The 17,448-nt window shown below is 41.7% G+C and overlaps 1 protein-coding gene across 1 annotated transcript in view; it reads right to left on the bottom strand.

The window, feature by feature from the left end:
* STARD13 (StAR related lipid transfer domain containing 13) overlaps positions 1 to 17,448 on the bottom strand; it is a 315,545-nt gene that overhangs the window by 198,298 nt on the left and 99,799 nt on the right. The gene's annotated exons all lie outside the window — the stretch shown is intronic.

Here is a 17,448-nt window from a genome sequence, read left to right as displayed (position 1 = left end):
AAATACTATTAAAGCATAATTCTATGGGTTGGAAAAATTACGTGAGGATATAAGAGTTGCCTCTGAAACATTTGGCTCCTTGCACAAGGAACAGCAGGCTCTGCATAGGGCCGTATCTCTCTAGCACATCTACCAGTATTGTTATTACTATTGTCATCTCAAGTACAGGCAAAACTATTGTGTGAAGTACATCTCATTCGACACATAAAAGATGCCCATGGAAAAGATTCCAAAAAGCTTTCCTTCTTAGTGTAAAAGAGACATGAGACAACAGCATGTAAACAGGAGAGAAGAAAGGCTCACCACAACTGTGCCAGGTTGGTGCACTACTGTGTGCAGCGCACAAGGGGCCCAACTCTCACCACGTTTTTCAGAAACAGAGTTGTAAGAAGGTTTTAAAAGGAAGATCGTCGCTGAGCCCTGGATGTTTACAAAGAGTTTTCCTAAAGCATGAGACCCCAAGTAAGAGAAATCACAAAAGAACTTCCTTAAATCTAGGAATTTGGGAACGGAGGGATGGAAGGTGTGGGAGTCTGCTAAGAAGAGAATATGGTAAGAAAGGAATAGGCTGTTAAGGAAGTTGCAAGTGAAAATAAAGACCTTATATTTGATACAGCAAAAACCAGAGGCATGGCTGGTGGAATGCAAAAAGAACATGGTTGAAGTGATGAGTGAGGAAAATGATATCTGCAATTACATCCGGTAGATCTGTGCAGCAGGACTGCTCTCCTTTCTCACACCAAGAATCAGGGAACCACAGAATCACAGAATTGTTGGAGTTGGAAGGGATCTTCTAGAGATGATCTAGTCCAACTCCCCTGCCAAAGCAGGATTGCCTATAGCACATTACTCAGGATTGCATCCAGGCGGGTCTTGAAAATCTCCAGAGAAGGGGACTCCACAACCTCCCTGGGCAGCCTGTTCCAGCGCTCTGTCACCCTCACCGTAAAGAAGTTCTTCCTCATATTTGAGTGGAACTTCCGCTGTTCCAGTTTGTGCCCATTGCCCCTCATCCTGTCACTGGGAACCACTGAAAAGAGTCCGGCTCCATCATCCCTCAAACCGCCTTTAGACTTACAAACATTTATAGATACTTATAAGCATTAATAAGGTCTCGCCTCAGCCTTCTCTTCTCCAGGCTAAAGAGTTCCAGCTCTCTCAGCCTTTCCTCATAAGGGAGATGCTCCAATCTCTTAATCATCTTTGTTGCCCTACGTTGGACTCTCTCCAGTAGTTCCCTGTCTCTCTTGAACTGGGGAGCCCAGAACTGGAGGCAGTATTCCAGTTGTGGCCTCACCAGTGCAGAGTAGAGGGCGAGAATCCACTAAATCCACACTAACAACCTTTAACCATTCATTCTCTGAATCATGACCTCCCTCGACCTACTGGCCACACTCTTCCCTATGCAGCCCAGGATCCCAGTGGCCCTCTTGGCAACAAGGGCACATTGCTGGCTCATGGAAAGTTTACTATCCACCAGGACTCCCAGATCCTTCTCCTCAGATGTGCTTTCCAGCTGGTCCATCCCTAACCTATATTGGTGCCTGGGGTTCTTCCTCCCCAGGTGCAGGACCTTACACTTGCCTTTATTGAACCTCATTAGGTTCTTCTCTGCCCAGCTCTCCAGCCTGTCCAGCTCACACTGGATGGCAGCACAGCCCTCCGGAGCATCAACCAGCCCTCCCAGTTTGGTATCATCAGCAAATTTGCTGAGGATACACTCTGTCCCCTCATCCAGGTCATTGATAAATATGTTGAACAAAACTGGGCCAAGCATTGACCCCTGGGGGACACCACTGGTTACAGGCCTCCAACTTGACCCTGCTCCATTAATTACAACTCTCTGAGTCCTGTCACACAACCAGCTCTCAATCCACCTCACTGCCCCCTCATCTAGCCCACACTTCCTCAGTTTCCTAATGAGGATGTTCTGGGAGACAGTGTCAAAAGCCTTGCTGAAGTCAAGGTAGATGACATCTGCTGCTCTCCCCTCATCCAGCCATCTAGTTATAACATCACAGAAAGCTATCAGATTGGTCAAGCACGATTTACCCTTGGTAAATCCATGTTGACCACTTCCAATAACTTCCCGTTCTTCAACATGTTTGGAGACAACTTCCAGAACTTCCAGAAGAAGAAGCATTTAGCTCAGTGGCTCTGCTGAATCTGGAGAGATTACTTCTGTGAGTTATCCATCTCCAGTGTCAGATAGAGCTCTGTGAACTTCAATATGATTCCTGTTGAACTGCATTCACCTGACACATTCAGTACTGGGCAATCCATGTCAAATAAGCATGGACCATGGATCAAAAAATCATCAAAAAATTATCATGGATCTAGAAAATGTGAATTGCAAGGAAAATTTGATTGAAGTAGAACGGTTAATTTAGAAAAGAGTGGGCTGAAACATGAGAGCAGTTTTCAAACATGTGGTGTAAGGAGAAAGAAAATAATCTTTTTTCCACATCTGAGGAGGACAAGAGGAAGTGAATTTAATGTCCAAGAAAACTTTAAAGAATAAACTTTCTGATGTTAAAATATAGCGAAGCACTGGTTGCACAGTGACATTGTAGGGTCTTCAAGAAGAGAGTACACAAACATCTCTCAGAAGTGACATAGATCTACCTGGTGCTACACTGTGGCCAAGGAAATGAAGTGTATCATTCAAGAAATCCCTTAAAGCATTTTTTTTCTCTCTTATTTTATTAATCTGCAAATAAGCAGTTTAAAATAAACCTGTAATAGAAGGTATTCTTCATGACTTGATCAATACAATGAGACATTTATACCTTCCTTGAACTTAACATCTGTAACCACGCTTAAAATACTGTTTCACTGGTCCAAATACTGTGCTGTGGTTTTTCAAGTGTATTTCACTGATTGGAACAGGAGAGTTAGAGATCTGAGACCTGAAATGGATCATTACTCTTCAGGTCTTGCTCTACAACTACTTCACACGCTGACAATGGGAGATGTGGCACAGAAGTCTTCCTTGCAATAAGGTAAGCTGCAAAAGTACAGTTCCTGGAACTGTGACAGAAAGGGAAAGGAGTGAGTGAAAAATTGTGAGCTGGCATCAGTGTCATCCCAGGGAGTAAAATTAAAAAAGTACCAGGATAACTCTCTAGCAAGATGAACCTCAATAGCAACTGTTGCTGGTACAGAACTATCACTTTTCCAACAAATTAGATGATCATATTTTAATTTAAAAATAACTTTTAAAAAGTTTAAAGACTACCTGGTTTCCAGTATGTTATGTTCCTATATAAGTATGGCTACACTTAACACAGAAATTAGATATTTCTTATAATCTTCAAATGCAGCTTTGCATTCAAATTCTGTGGGCACTGTAATATTTTCAAGCCTTATAATGACGTTTCCTGGACAGTTGCAAGCGATTAACCTTTATGATACTTTGAGATTTTAGCAGGGTTGAGGGACTACAAAAAGCAAATACCAAAGGACTCAAATTTGGAAAACACTATTCCCATTCATGTCACCAAACTCACTACAGACACTTGAAAAGCAATGATTAAAAATAGCTAGACTAGATGCATGTGTGTCAAGCTGCAAGTGTTCCCAGAGGATAATCGCACAGATGTCCAAGCTCACACAACGGAAATTACAAGGCAGGGTGCCTGCCACTAAAGAGACATTTTTCCTTCACACAGAAAATGGGAGACAGTCTTCAGAAAAATGCTGATGCCTTGTTCACACAGATTAAACATTCAAGTCCCTAAGGGTCCTTATTCTAGCAAGAACTGTGAGATAAATAAAGACAGAGTATCTGAAAAGGAACAATTCTTCCAAAAAAAAAAAAATCAAAACAGCATTATTAGAAATCTAAATACAAACAAATTGCAACTGAGGTCAGGATGCTGCTTTTAGTTCCCATGCCAAATCTTCCAAAATCAACATTGTGGCTTGGCTGTATGTTATCAATAACTGCTTGCCATGCATTCATCTGACATGACTCACTGACACTCAGCTTCCTTCCTGCACTTCCTCTGGCTCTCAAACATAGCTCTGTATTCAAACTTAATTAGTAATGATGTCACAGGACGGCCTCTCACAGCAGCACTGAGTTAAGCCCTGGGCTAACGCAGGCAGAAGCTGACAAGTAGGTATGGCCACTCGAGCTGGTAACATGGTCGGCTTTGGGGAGTCTGCCAGGGAAACAGAGAAGAGCATTAAGATATTGAAATCTGAATTCTAAAATAAATATTAATGCTGGCTAAATTTTTTAAAAGTGTCTGAATGACTGAATCTCTCTGTCCCATTTCTGTATGCACGGATGCAGCTGAGGAGTCTGTGTTAGCAGGCAATGTGGCTCAGGCACCTCAACATTTATACTGGTTATCTGCACAGAAAAGTCTTTGGCTCTCAAATGTTTTCATTTTAATCAAGAGGACATGACACTTTTTTCTCTTTTTTGTGGTTTTAAGAACGTCAGATTATGTCCCAAATAGAAGGCTTATGTCATTTCTTTGAAAAAAACAGTAGATATCCAGGAAAGCTTGCTGGGACACCAGACAATATAGGATGCACATTAGTAATGAGCTGTCTTTGCCAGTCTACAAGTCTCATCGTTTTGGCAGGGTCGCAATACTAAGCTGTAGCTGTTTAAAAGAAATAAACCAGCAAGTTACTGCTGAAGATGTCAACTAAGGCAGTTGCCTCAAGAAGAAAGGTAGGTTCTGCTTTCTGAATATCGACTTTCAAGCTACTTTGCTGAATGGATTATGTTGTTTGGAACAACTATTTAATACAGACATGTTTACCAGAGAAGTATAGCAAACATTAAATATAATATAAAAACAAACAAAAAAGCTGCATCACAATTTCTGTTTCCAGAGACAGCTTTGAACTGACTTTGCTATTACTAAATGTTTTATACCAAAAGCTTTTTAGGTTCATAGTTTTTCACAAACACAAAGTAAAAATAGATGTCTGCCCTTGAGTCTTAAGCCAACATAAAATATTTACAGGGATGGCATGACAACCAGTATGCTTCGGTCTCTGTAAGAAGTTGGAATTCCCCTGATAAGTGGAGCCTCTGTGAAGTATTATCACACTATTTATATCAAGTGTTATAAATTAAATTCTTATGCTGAGGTACACGTAGCCAAAGAAAATGCAGCCTACTTAAACAATACCTTTACTGACCATTTTCACACAAATTAACTTTTTTTTCCAACCTGTCAGCAAATTCTTTCTAATTGTTCTGCAATTAACCACACAGATATAAATTATTTTCTACTGCGAATAAACTAACTCCATGTCTATAAAATAATTTGCAATGGAGTTAAAATGTTAAGAACTCTTGTTCAGAGCTTTCTGATGGATGAGGTGGATCTCAGTGGTGACCCATGAGCATGTCACAAATGAAGCACAGAGAGGGAATGACCAAGCTCTGTCAGATCTGCGCAGATCCATGCAAAGCCAATTTGGATGTCTGTGTTATGTATTCTTAAATCAGAATCACAATGAAAGCACAGTGTAGAGACATCCCAATGGCTCTGGGTGATGTTAGCCAGATAAAGTCAGGTTTGTAACCTCATTCTCAGTCCTGGATCTGTCAGTAAAGCTGGCAATGGAGAAGTAAGGATGCAGGATGGATATGATGGCAATCATGGAGCAAGAAAGATGATGAAGAAGATATACAGTAGACCTGAGAGAGATTTTTCTGAGGAGCTGAAACTATAAGACACAAAACTATCAGTATTCTCCAGTGAGGGGTCAATTATCTAAAAGTTGGAAACAAATGGTCTAGGTGTTTCTGGTGCTGCTGAACTTGCCCCCAGGCACCATGCTCTGAGGTCTTGAAGAAATTCCTGTAGAAAGACTCCTGATGACCTCTGTGGGAACAAATGTATTCCCAGGCCTGCAGGACTAGAGCTACAGCTTCCCTTTGCACAGTGTCTTCTTGCTTCATGTTTACAACACCATTCTCAAACATTCAAGTAGCCACAATTTTGCTTGCTTTCCCATTAAGAACAAAGCAATTTTAAGTTGTAAGCATATGTCTTAAATCATTGGTCCCAACAGTGAGCCTCTAATGTAGCAGTGATTTGCAAAACACTTGCAGAGAGCCTTCAGAGAACCAGTTAACGATAGAATGTCATATAATGTCAAGATACTCACTCAGAAGCCATGACTCAAACAGAACAAACAAGGCACGACTCTAATCAATGTCTTCTTGGGAGGAAAAAAAAAATCAAAAAAAGGAAGACAGTCTTCAACAATGAAAGGCATTATGCCTGAAATTCTCTGGACCATCTTTTCGGCTTTCCATAGCCAACGTTCATAAAGAGTTCCTTGCATAAGGTGGGCTAAACAGAGAAAATAGATGCCTTCACCACAGGCATCAGCAGAGTTGCTGTATTCTTCAAAGCTCTTGCAGTTGTGTGCCAAAGCCTGCTGGAGCTCATCGTGCTTCTGCAGGGACTGAACTGCCTCCAGTAAGCCACTGGGCTTTACACTTTATCCATAACCGAAGAGCCTGTATGCCTATTGCCCAGCCATCTCTATGCCCGTAATTGAGACTTCTTCGGTCTACCATATCCCTTGCTGAAGAGCGGGTTTTGATCTTCACAATGTGAGATTCAGGGCATTATTTTTCAATATAAAGAGCAGCAAAATAGCACATTGGCAAAATGTCAGGTAAATACATAGGAATAAAAGGCAGCCTGGGCTCATTCCCACACTGTGCAGCATTATCATCAGGAGAAGTCTAGGGAGAGGAAACGCTGAGAAAGGAAACTCAGAACCAGAAGTCATTAGGGTTATAACTCATATGCAAGACAAAGCAACGTGTTTACTTTTAAAATTATTTAAAGTGAAATACGCCTGAACACATCATTTCCCTTGGGATAGCTGACAGTCTCTGGCAAGTACTTAAAACATCCAGGCTCCTGGGATAAAGTTTTTGGAGACAAAATGCTACCCAATATTGATTAGCATGAGAAGGAGAATCTAATTAATTTTCAAAAGCATGTGATTTCTGAAAGTTCAAGGTGATCAAGGAAAGTGGTACCATGTGCCAAATGCTAAGATGGACACTGCTAGGGAAACTGGCCCCATCTCTTAGGATTTGGTTAGAATTTAGCAGGAGTAAATTTATTGAGAAATTACATTATTCTAAGTCATTTTCTGTGGGGAAAACAAAACAAAACCAGAAGACAGCAGACAAAAAAACTCCTAAATTCCAATCCATCTTTTGGTTTTTTGCTCTTTCCTCTTCTCCATTATGCATGAACCGTGTAACTCGGAAAAGTTTAAATAATTCAGAAATCAGATGCCTTTCCCACTCTCAACAGCAACTTCGTCTTGTTCTGGATCCTCCCAGAAGGAAGGCCCACGAGGGGTATTCTCCTCACATAGCTCTCCTCAAAGCCCACTGGGAGTTTCCATGAAGGCAACTCTGCCGGGTGTGTGGCACACACCATGCCACAGGGCCATTTCATCATTCCTGGCAACTCACTGCCATTACTTAGACCTAGAGGTGTCTGTGGCTCCTCCCCAGCTATTTTCACCATATTGCTACCTCTAAGACCTCCAGAATTCCTACACAGATTCCAGCTCTTCAGGCTATTGCTCTAAAACTCAGCCTTTTTTGCACCTGAGGAGTTCTGTAAATTGCCTTTCCCAGCCCATCCTCCCCACGAGCATCCTGCAGTGGGTGCGGGAGCTGAACATCCTGATCATGATACAGTAAATCTGACTGCGTAGTTATAGCCACCTTAAAGGGAAAGCCAAACTTTCATATGCCTAAGGGGAGTGGTTTAACAAATTTATATGCAGATGGAAGCATATTAAGAGCAAACAGCTAGTCATTGACAGAATAAATATTCCCATAATAAGTGTATAACAAGGAGCAAAGGTATAGCACGCAAAGCAGATGGCTGATGTGTACAACTAAATGTGCAGGCCCCAGTAGCCTCATTTAGGCTTGCACTTTCCCTTTTTAGACTCTGGATTCCCTAGAGAATGAAAATAACATAATGATAAAAAAAACTTAAAAAAAAAAAGAACGAACACACAATTCCAGCCGACTAACTGCTGATCCAACTGAATGAGAACTGCCAGATGATACACACTGGAAATCAGGATGCCCCAGGATCTGCTGTGTTTAAATGCCTACACAAATGTGTACCTTTCAGTCAAACCAGGGGAACGGTTACCTTAAGAGCCTCAGTGGTGTGGTCCGGCTGAGTGAGGTATCTTCTTAGTTGCCTGAGTCTTTTCTCTGCAAATCATAGAATGGTTTGGGTTGGAAGGGACCTTAAAGATGATCTTGTTCCAACCCCCCTGCCATGGGCAAGGACACCTCCCACTAGACCAGGTTGCTCAAAGCCCCATCCAGCCTGGCCTTGAACACCTCCAGGGATGGGGCATCCCCAGCTTCTCTGGGCAACCTGTTCCAGTGTCTCACCACCCTCACAGTAAAGAATTTCTTTCTAGTATCTAATCTAAATCTCCCGTCTTTCAGTTTGTAACTGTTACCCTTCATGCTATTGCTACACTCCCTGAGAAAGAGTCCCTCCTCATCTCTCCTATAGGCCCCCTTCAGGTACTGGAAGGGACTTCTAATGCAGCCTTTGAAGACAGAGCACGGTGTAAACTGGGAGGCTACTGGATGTCAACCATGTTACTGGGATGCTGAGTTACTAAAAAGTGTAACTACACCTATTTTACTGGGACATCTGTCAACAGCACCCTGAACGCCTCAGGCAGCAGGGTTCAGGACTTGCCTCACTGCAGTAAGTTTGAAGGAGTAAATGGAATTACAAAGAATGTCATTTTGTATATTCTGGGCTAGGTAGGAAGGAGCAGAGCAAGTGCTGATGGCAGTATAAAAGAGTTCTGCACAGCAGGGAAGACTGATGGTGCAGGACTGAAGATCAAAAGATCCAGTTGATCCTTTCAGTACTGTGGGAGACCTCCGGTGAGATTTGGACAATCATTTGCATTCTGCCTTCCAGCTGCAAAATGGAGACAGCAAAGAACATGAAGTGTCCTTCTTGGACAACAACACACTGAAAATCTAAATATTGCAATTCACCTCTTTGCATGTGGCCATTTTTCTTCTGACACAGAAAGCAGGGGATGCAAAAATTCCAGAGGCAGATGAAATGTACTATTACAGAAATGCCCATCAGGAAACGCTGGATGTGAACTCAGTCTTGGTTACAGAACGCTTCCAGGTCCCCACACTAAAATGCTAATCATCATTAGGGGTTATAGATGAAAAGGCCTGATGAAGGCTTTTGCACTATGAAAAAAATATAATAATTCACTGATAAATCTAGGTTCAAAAAGCAGGGCAGGCTATACATTTCAGTGTTTTGTCCTCTTATTTCTTTCACGGTGATTTTTCAAAGCTATAGAACATTTGCAGCCTGGTTTGCTGTAAAATTTGTTTTCAGCAAACACTCTCTTCAAATTACTGAGTATTTTAGATGTGCCATATGGTACATAATTTTTGTCCCCACATAATGACCCTGAGGTGTTCAGAGCTGGAGAATGTCTGATACCAGTAATTCTTTCCAGAGCTAGAGGGATCTTTTTAATGTAATTTTTAATATGTTAGAGCAATACATATCTTAGGGGGGAAAAAACCCTCCCAGTTTGATAAATGCCATAGTCATAGTTGCTGTCAACCAACTAACCTCACTGTTAGTATTGCTAGGTGAAACAAACTCATAATAATGGTTCTTCTGTGTACTTAAATAAAGCTGTTTCTTACTAGAGGAAAATGAAGCACCTGCGACAATGCAACCCGGGGATGGATCTACCAGACTTGTTTGATATAAGGATGTTTATCATACACATGCTTTTCCTATCAATGCCCCACACCCCCTCCAGACTGAACCACCACCGATTTTGCTGTCAGGAAGGCTGGACCTCCTCTAGTGCTGACGGCAAGCTTTTAGTTTAGTGTGAGAACATGCATTAAGCCATGGAATTCATCCCTTCCACTGACTTTGTGAACCTCAGATACGGTGAAAAAAATTCATCTTGAAATTCATCCACGGTGGGCTGTATCTCAAATATGCTGAGAACTACAGATGTTTACTTCTCAGATAAGATCAAATCATGCTTAGACCTGCTGGGAATGAACCAGAAGTACTTCCTATGAGATGACTCCAGGGAAGCACACCCAAAGCAAGGCTGGACACTCCTTGGACACCACCATCACACCCACTGTGAAAAATGTTGAGTCGGTCCTTACGCAACAACCTTTGTAAGACTCCCCACTAAAGATCCATCTTGTCCCATACGCAGTGACTGGGTGGGGACCTTGGCCAGGTCCACACACTTCCAAAGGAGCCAAAACATTAAAAAAGGCATTGTCCCAACGTACTTTGTGTGAGACAATCAACAAAACCCACCACACTGCTTTCCCACATCCCAAGTACAAATGAATGGCTGCTGGAAAGTAAGTGTGTGAAACAGCCAAGAGGAAGGAGGCCGCAGGTATGTTGTAGGCTAGCCAGGGCTGTGGGAGCAGGAAAACATTCTGAATTCCCCAAAGGCGCAAGCTACTCTAGCTGATGAGATTTCAATCAGTTCCCATCAGCTGGAACTCCTCATCACAGGCATACACAACCGGACAGTTCAGCACCAAGATCAGTCTCTCTCAGTATAAAAGAACAAGCCACCAATTGAGCACGACAAATATATAGAAGTTAAACGTCCTCAGGAGCACTCTCAAAGAGGGGCATATAAAAACTAGTGGTCAGCAGAGAAGGTAGCACTTCTGTCAGACCTTAATATAAAAATCCCTTGTGGAGAGAAACATCAATAAATTGACTCAGAGCTACCTACCATCCAAAACTCCCAAAGTGATTGTGATAAAAAGAGGCTCTTCAATTAAATAAAACTAGCAACTGTGCAAATTTCTGTCAACCCAGAATCAGACAGTTCTGACCCTGGGCTGAATTCTGCTGTGAAACAAAGACTCAAAGACAAGTACTTGGTGAAGCTCCAGGTATGCCTTCAGAAAACGACACCCAAAGAAAGCAGGCAGAACACCCTTGAGGCTTTGGTGTGAGCACAGCTTGGGGATTAAAACTCATTATACCCATTTATTGCCAAAACTTCTTTTCTTCATATCACCACAAAGGCTAGGACTGGGGTGAGTAAGACATCCTTAATCACCCAAACCAGCTTCCCTCTGAAAAAGGGTTCGTTAAAAAGATGGACTACATTCATACAGCATTAGACTTCAAGTTAGTTGTCTAAGCTCTCAATAAATTCACACTGTGAACAGACTGAACGACTGGATGAAAACCTGGCGCAGCACATCACAAAACAGTCTGTAAGGACACGACCATTTGCATCTCAAAATGCTCTGGCTGTACAGACGAGAAGCACCACTGGCCTAGAAAGATGGCTGTCTGACATCAAAGCACAGTTGTGTTAGGATTGCACTGCCTGAACAAGGAGTGAAGAATAATTTACAGAGCCGAAGCTATAGATAGACATCTCATTAGGCAGAGCATCCGAGCCGAAATTTCAAGAACCTTTGGTAAACTATTTTTATACATGAATCAAGGCCGACTCCATAAAAAAAAAAAAAAAAAACAGCGATCAAAAGAGGTCAAGGCTTTGGATTCCTCACTGCATCCTGAGCTGGTGTGTCAGCAGAGTGATGCTGGGTGCTGACGTGAGCAGTTACCTCACCTTGCTGTGATGCAGAGGGAAGAGTGCCACCTACTGAGTCACTTGTGATGCTTCCCACAACTTCTGCCTGTCTCTATCCCTCTGACCACAACCCACCCTCCTCCAGCCCTGGGGTATCTCAGATCGCTCCCAGATACCATGTGCTTGCCGCCAGCACAGCTTCCTGCTGCGCTGCAATTACCGAAGGGAGGCATTAATTACCGAAGGGAGGCATTCAGCCTGGGAAATTAAAAGAGAATAGGATTGCCTTTTCACTTACACTGGTGTAAAGCTAGCAGGAAATCCGCATCAGGCTGCAGAGCCCCTGGGAATCGCTGTCTGGTAGCAACTGTGTTTTGATGAATTTGCTATTTATCTGCGCAGAGTTCCCTTGTATAGTAGGCACAACCGTGGATCAAGTTTGGTCAATTAACACAAACTAAAACACATTTCTTGGGACATTCTAGGACTAAGGACACATAGGCTACAGGAATTAACATCGTTAACAGAAAGCATGTAACTTTTGTAATCATGATTGTGGAGATGAAAGTGAACACTAAGGAAGAAGAGAGAGGTTCTCTGACTTTTTGTCTGCCTGGTTATCTTCTTTTGTTCTTTCATGTCATCATTTTCACAAAGCCTTTGTGCTGATAAATGTGTGGGCTCCTTTCAGCAGAAAATGTTAATGATTTACTCAATTCTTGGACTTCTGTACACCCAGAGTACTGCTCATTTCTTCAATATGGACTGTCAAATCTGCATGTTTCCCTGTATCTGAAGTCCTTTTCCAGTTATACAGATGGGCCATCACCATCACTGTACAGTCCTCCTCTGAGCACCAAATTACTTTTTCTTACTCCTGGTGATGGCTGGCTCATAGAGGATAGCACACCACTATCCACTTCAGTGTCCACGCAACTCACCAACGTGCATTGCAAAGTGCCCAGACTCTGCTTCTGCCTCAACTGCTAAAGCTTTTTTTTTTTTTTTTTTTTTTTTAAGATGAAGCTGTGAGACATGTAACTACTTCTGGACATGCTCAAATTAACATTTAGTGTGCAGGTCAAGATATTAGATTCGACAAGGAGTCTGGAAACCAGGTTCTAAACAAAAAGCTAGATGAACTAGATTGACCTGAGGAAGGCAGGCAGAAGGAAAAGCATACAAACGTTAACTTGTTCTGCATACTGATGATGAACACCAGAAGACATTTTACAGCAAGAAAGCACAGTAAAACTTTCTAATGATAAGTGGGGCAGTGAAATGTATCACCTGGACAGGCTCTGCAGTCTGTCAGCGCGGGTCTTAAAAAAGAAGCTAGACAAATTTTGTCAGGGTGACATAGGTACAGGTGATTGTGGTTTGGTAGAAGAGAATAGCTTTAATAGGTATAATTATAGAGGAATAGCAACCTCCTGAGGTCTCTCAGACCAGAGGTTGGTCCAGCTCCCCTCTAAGGCTGTGCTAACTCTGTTTCAGTCCGGAGTCACAGTCCTAGATGCAAAGTCCAATTTGTTAGCTCAAGTTTTGAGACACAAAAGTACCTCTGGAAATCTTCAGTTAAATTTTCAGCGTGCTGGCCAACCCACAACATTCTCAAGCTCTACTTTAATGGGTTGTCCAAAAATTGCATTAGGATATTTTGCAATACAGAAGCTTCAGGCACTTTTTTTTTGGTTTTTTATCAAATGATTAGTCATTGAAATATTTAAACCATGTAACACCAATTCAAAGACGGTCATAATTATGACACTTGGCTGCTTCAAATAATATGTGACCTTTCTCCTGCTGTGGACTATCAGCAGGCCCCATCTAACAACTAGCAGTTCATCTCAAAATCAATACTTTATCACTCTGTGTTCAGATCTAGGAATTTACCAAAATGCCGTCTGAATGGTAGCTACACAGAAACCTTCAGCAAATAATTCTTCTGAAGTTGTGCTTCCTTCCATACACAAAGAAATGATAGGAGAGAACTTCTTCTCTGAAGCTTTTGTCGGTTTTCCCATGTGTACACCAGGTGATTATAGCAGCAAGGGTTCTGCGTCTGAACTTTCTCCTGCCCGGAACAGGAAAAACTGGCTTCTGTAAAAATGAATGGGAAAATGGGAACACTGGAGAATATCAATACACTTTCTCACTCTTGCTACACACAAAAGCTCTTGTTAGAAAGAGCTTTTTTGGTCCAGAGCTCCATGAGAGCAAGGATGAAGGCTGCTGAGGAGCTGAGCTCTCACACTCTAAGGCACAGGGTGTAGAAGCCCTGCCCCTCATCTGGCTCTGGATGTGCTTCATGACTCTGGGTCAACAGGAGACTCCTGCATGTACCACTGCCCCATACTCCCTGATTCCCATGGGACACAAGCACAGGCTCCACTCTGGGTAAGGGAGTAAGTCCCATACAGCACCACTCTCGAGAGCTGAAGCACTGCAGAGGATTCTGGAGGAGCTATTTAAAACACGTTTCAGTGAGGCAACAGCGCCCCAGAGACTGGCTGCTAGAACCATACAGCGAGCTACCTGTGTACAGGGAGATAGTGTTAAAAAACTAAAGTCCATCAAAGCCATATACATATATATACACGTATATACATACAAGTAAATATATATATACACACATATAAAAATATGCACATGTATCTATCTATTTCTCTCTCTTTTTTTTTTTTTTTTTTTTTTTTTTTTTTTTTTTTTTGAGAAAAAGAAGGAGTTACAGAAACTTGTATGAAAAGTCCTGGGAAATGACTGGGTACACCGAAGAGAAAAAAAAAAAAAGCATTCTCTGAAAAAGCTGCTCAAGCCAAGCAGAATCCTGAACCTTCCCACATCTACCAGCTTTATTGCACAACACTTACACAAAGGGCTGTATAATCCCATTTTACTACTGTGAGATATCGCACACGCCAGGACAAGGGGGTGACAGTTGGGCAAAGATGCCTTCTCCCAGCAGAAGCACAAGAGAAAGTTGTACCTTGAGAGGGATTATCTCTGTTAGAGAGACGGGATGCACGATTTGCCATATTCATTTGCATAAAAAATGCTCTCCCTACACATTATGCTGGCCTCTGTCTCTGGTGTATTACAGATGGAAGCCCCTTCTTCCCTAGCGTGGGAAACAGGAGAGAACAGTCCACAAGCTCTCCAGAGTACAAAGAGCCTGGAGGTTTGTATTATGAGAGACCTTTGCACCACTGCTGAAGTGGGACTAGGCGTCCGACTCTACCCAAGCGCCAAAGCACCACACAAGCACTTTGGCAGTCACATTTTTAACTATACATCTCTGGTAATGTTTGAATCTCTCCACTTCCCTCTTGCTGTGAGCAACAGCTATTGTAAAAGTCAAAGGCTCCAGCTCAATCCTGTGCGCCATCCGATCAACGTGCGAAGTAGCCAAGAGAACCCTCCCTGAATAAGAATGACACGAGTCCCAAAACTGTGGCCAAGATGGTGAAAATGAGTAATAGCTACACTGGAAGAGAAACGACTTTGATAAAACTATACACATAGAACATATTCACTCTTTTTTTTTTTTCATGCTGTTGTAACAAATATACTGCAGGGCTGGAAAAAGAGTAAGCAAAAACCTGACAGATAGGTAGACAGACAAGGTATGATGGTACAGACCTCCCGAAGAAAACTCTGCTCAACAAATCCCACAAACAAAAATACAAGAGACAGGCTGGTAGGGTCTAATCCAGCACACACCTGCCAAACTCACCCATGGGAGCTGGTGTACTCTATCGCCTGTTGTTTTCTCTGGCTGCTACAAAACACAGTACAAAATTGTACTGTCACCCAATTAAATAAACGATGTGTTGCATCTAAAAGCATGAGCCCAGCTGCTGGAATAAAACATGCAAACAGAAGAAAAGAGAGATAAATCTTTTCCTTTTTGCACTTCATCGAGTATGAAGTTAACTGTAGGGAAGTAAGGTTCTCTCTCTTTATATTTGCATATGAATGGTATAATTTACCGGTATGGTTCCCGATCGCCTCTTGTTCGGCATTTAGGGAGATTCTTATTTTGACAGCTTGCAACCCAGATCTACTGACAGGGAGTCAGGGCATTTCAGTCTGTCCTTGAAAAGCAATGCATTTCTGAGGCTGTGTACTAACGCTGAAATGTAAGTCAGCAATTTTAGTGTCTATGATTAATAAGACTGCACTATTATGAAATGTGATTCTGTTCCTGCAAACAGTCTTACCAGAAAAAAAACCCAGCACTAGTACACTGCAGTATAGTTTTTGCAAAAGAATTCAGCTAGAAGATCTGAAAATTAACATAATAAGAAATGTCATTCTAGAATATTGAATATTGAATATTTCTGTTTACATATGATAAATATGCCTATAAAAGCCAAGTGGCATACGCAGGCTTAATTTGGGACGTACATATCAATGAATCCATGCCTGCCTGCAGTTTCCATTTCATCACTACAGCTGGACCTAGACGGCAAATCTCACTGAGTGGGCTTGGGACAGTTACTATGAGACAGGGACTGGGCTGGCTCAGAAAAGTGCTCACTCAGTATATTTCGCTGCCAGTCTCTGCTCATGGGGTTTCAGTGAAATCACCACCGAGTCCAGCTGCTCTGCTGCTGCTGCCGTCCCTGGTGGACCTGCTGGTTGCCCTTGCGGAGGTGAGTCACCTCTATTTCCCAACTGCTCCTGCGGTCGCTCGCTCTTTCAAAGCTTTTTTTACAACATAACAGATGTTATCAGTTTGAACTACATAAATAGTCATGTAATGCCAAGCAATAAAAATAACAAATTCCAGTCTCCTCCCAGTACAGATTTGGACTTCACACACCTTTTGAACTACATCAAACGAACTTGACTCCACAATGAGTTGGAAACTTCCATTTTACTTCATATTGTATGCAAAAAAATGCATGTAAATAATCCAGTCCACATGGTTCCATGAACAAATTAAATTATTTCTCAAAGCTGTTTTATGAATAACGATAAAGAAGCTCTTTCCTTTCTTACACAGAAAACTCAATAAGCTTTTTTAAAAAAACACACAAAGCATGTCCCTTGCCTCCAAATAATCCTTACGAGAACTAAATTAAAATAATGAATCTGATACAGAAAACTGTAAAAAGGACACTGTTTGGGTAATTTAAAATGAAATAAATATTTTCATAGATTGAGTGCTTTACCTGTAACAGTTCCTGGTAATTTTAATTGCTGTATAGCTACATTAGGATTATCTTCAGCTGACTTCAACATTTTTGTCAGAAAAAAATGGAATTGAGGTAGTAATTAAGAAAAAAAGTATGTTAAATATTGTATTTAAGGAATGTTGTGAAATTTGACAAACAAACTGCTGGATAAATACTTTTTGGTCAGTTCTGAAACACACCATAATTTGCTTCTAAATGAATCGGCATGATCTAAAAGATTTCATTTCCTTGGAACTGACATTAACATCTCACGAGTCTCCTCAATCAAGAAGACACGGGCTTTTCAGTCCATTCAGAGTTCAGGATTACGACCACCAAGAAATAAAACAACCTCTTCACTATCCAACCATCAGTATGCAGAGCAGTTATGGTGCAAGATGTTGGGAGTCTCCTCACTAAAATACTTTGAGCAAAATTTAAAACGTATATGGTAAATCAAAACAAATAAGATGATCTGTAAGCATGCATTTGGGCTGTGTGTCTTTGGGAAGACTTCTGGTCTCTCTGTTCTGTTCTTGTACTAGTGAAGAAAGGTCTGCTCAAAAACAAAAAAGAAAGAAAGTAAACTCAAAACCAAACCACCCCTTTTTAATTC

This window comes from Numenius arquata, chromosome 1 (genome assembly GCF_964106895.1).
Source record: "Numenius arquata chromosome 1, bNumArq3.hap1.1, whole genome shotgun sequence".
NCBI lineage: Eukaryota > Metazoa > Chordata > Aves > Charadriiformes > Scolopacidae > Numenius > Numenius arquata.
This window is presented reverse-complemented; position numbering and strand designations above follow the sequence as displayed.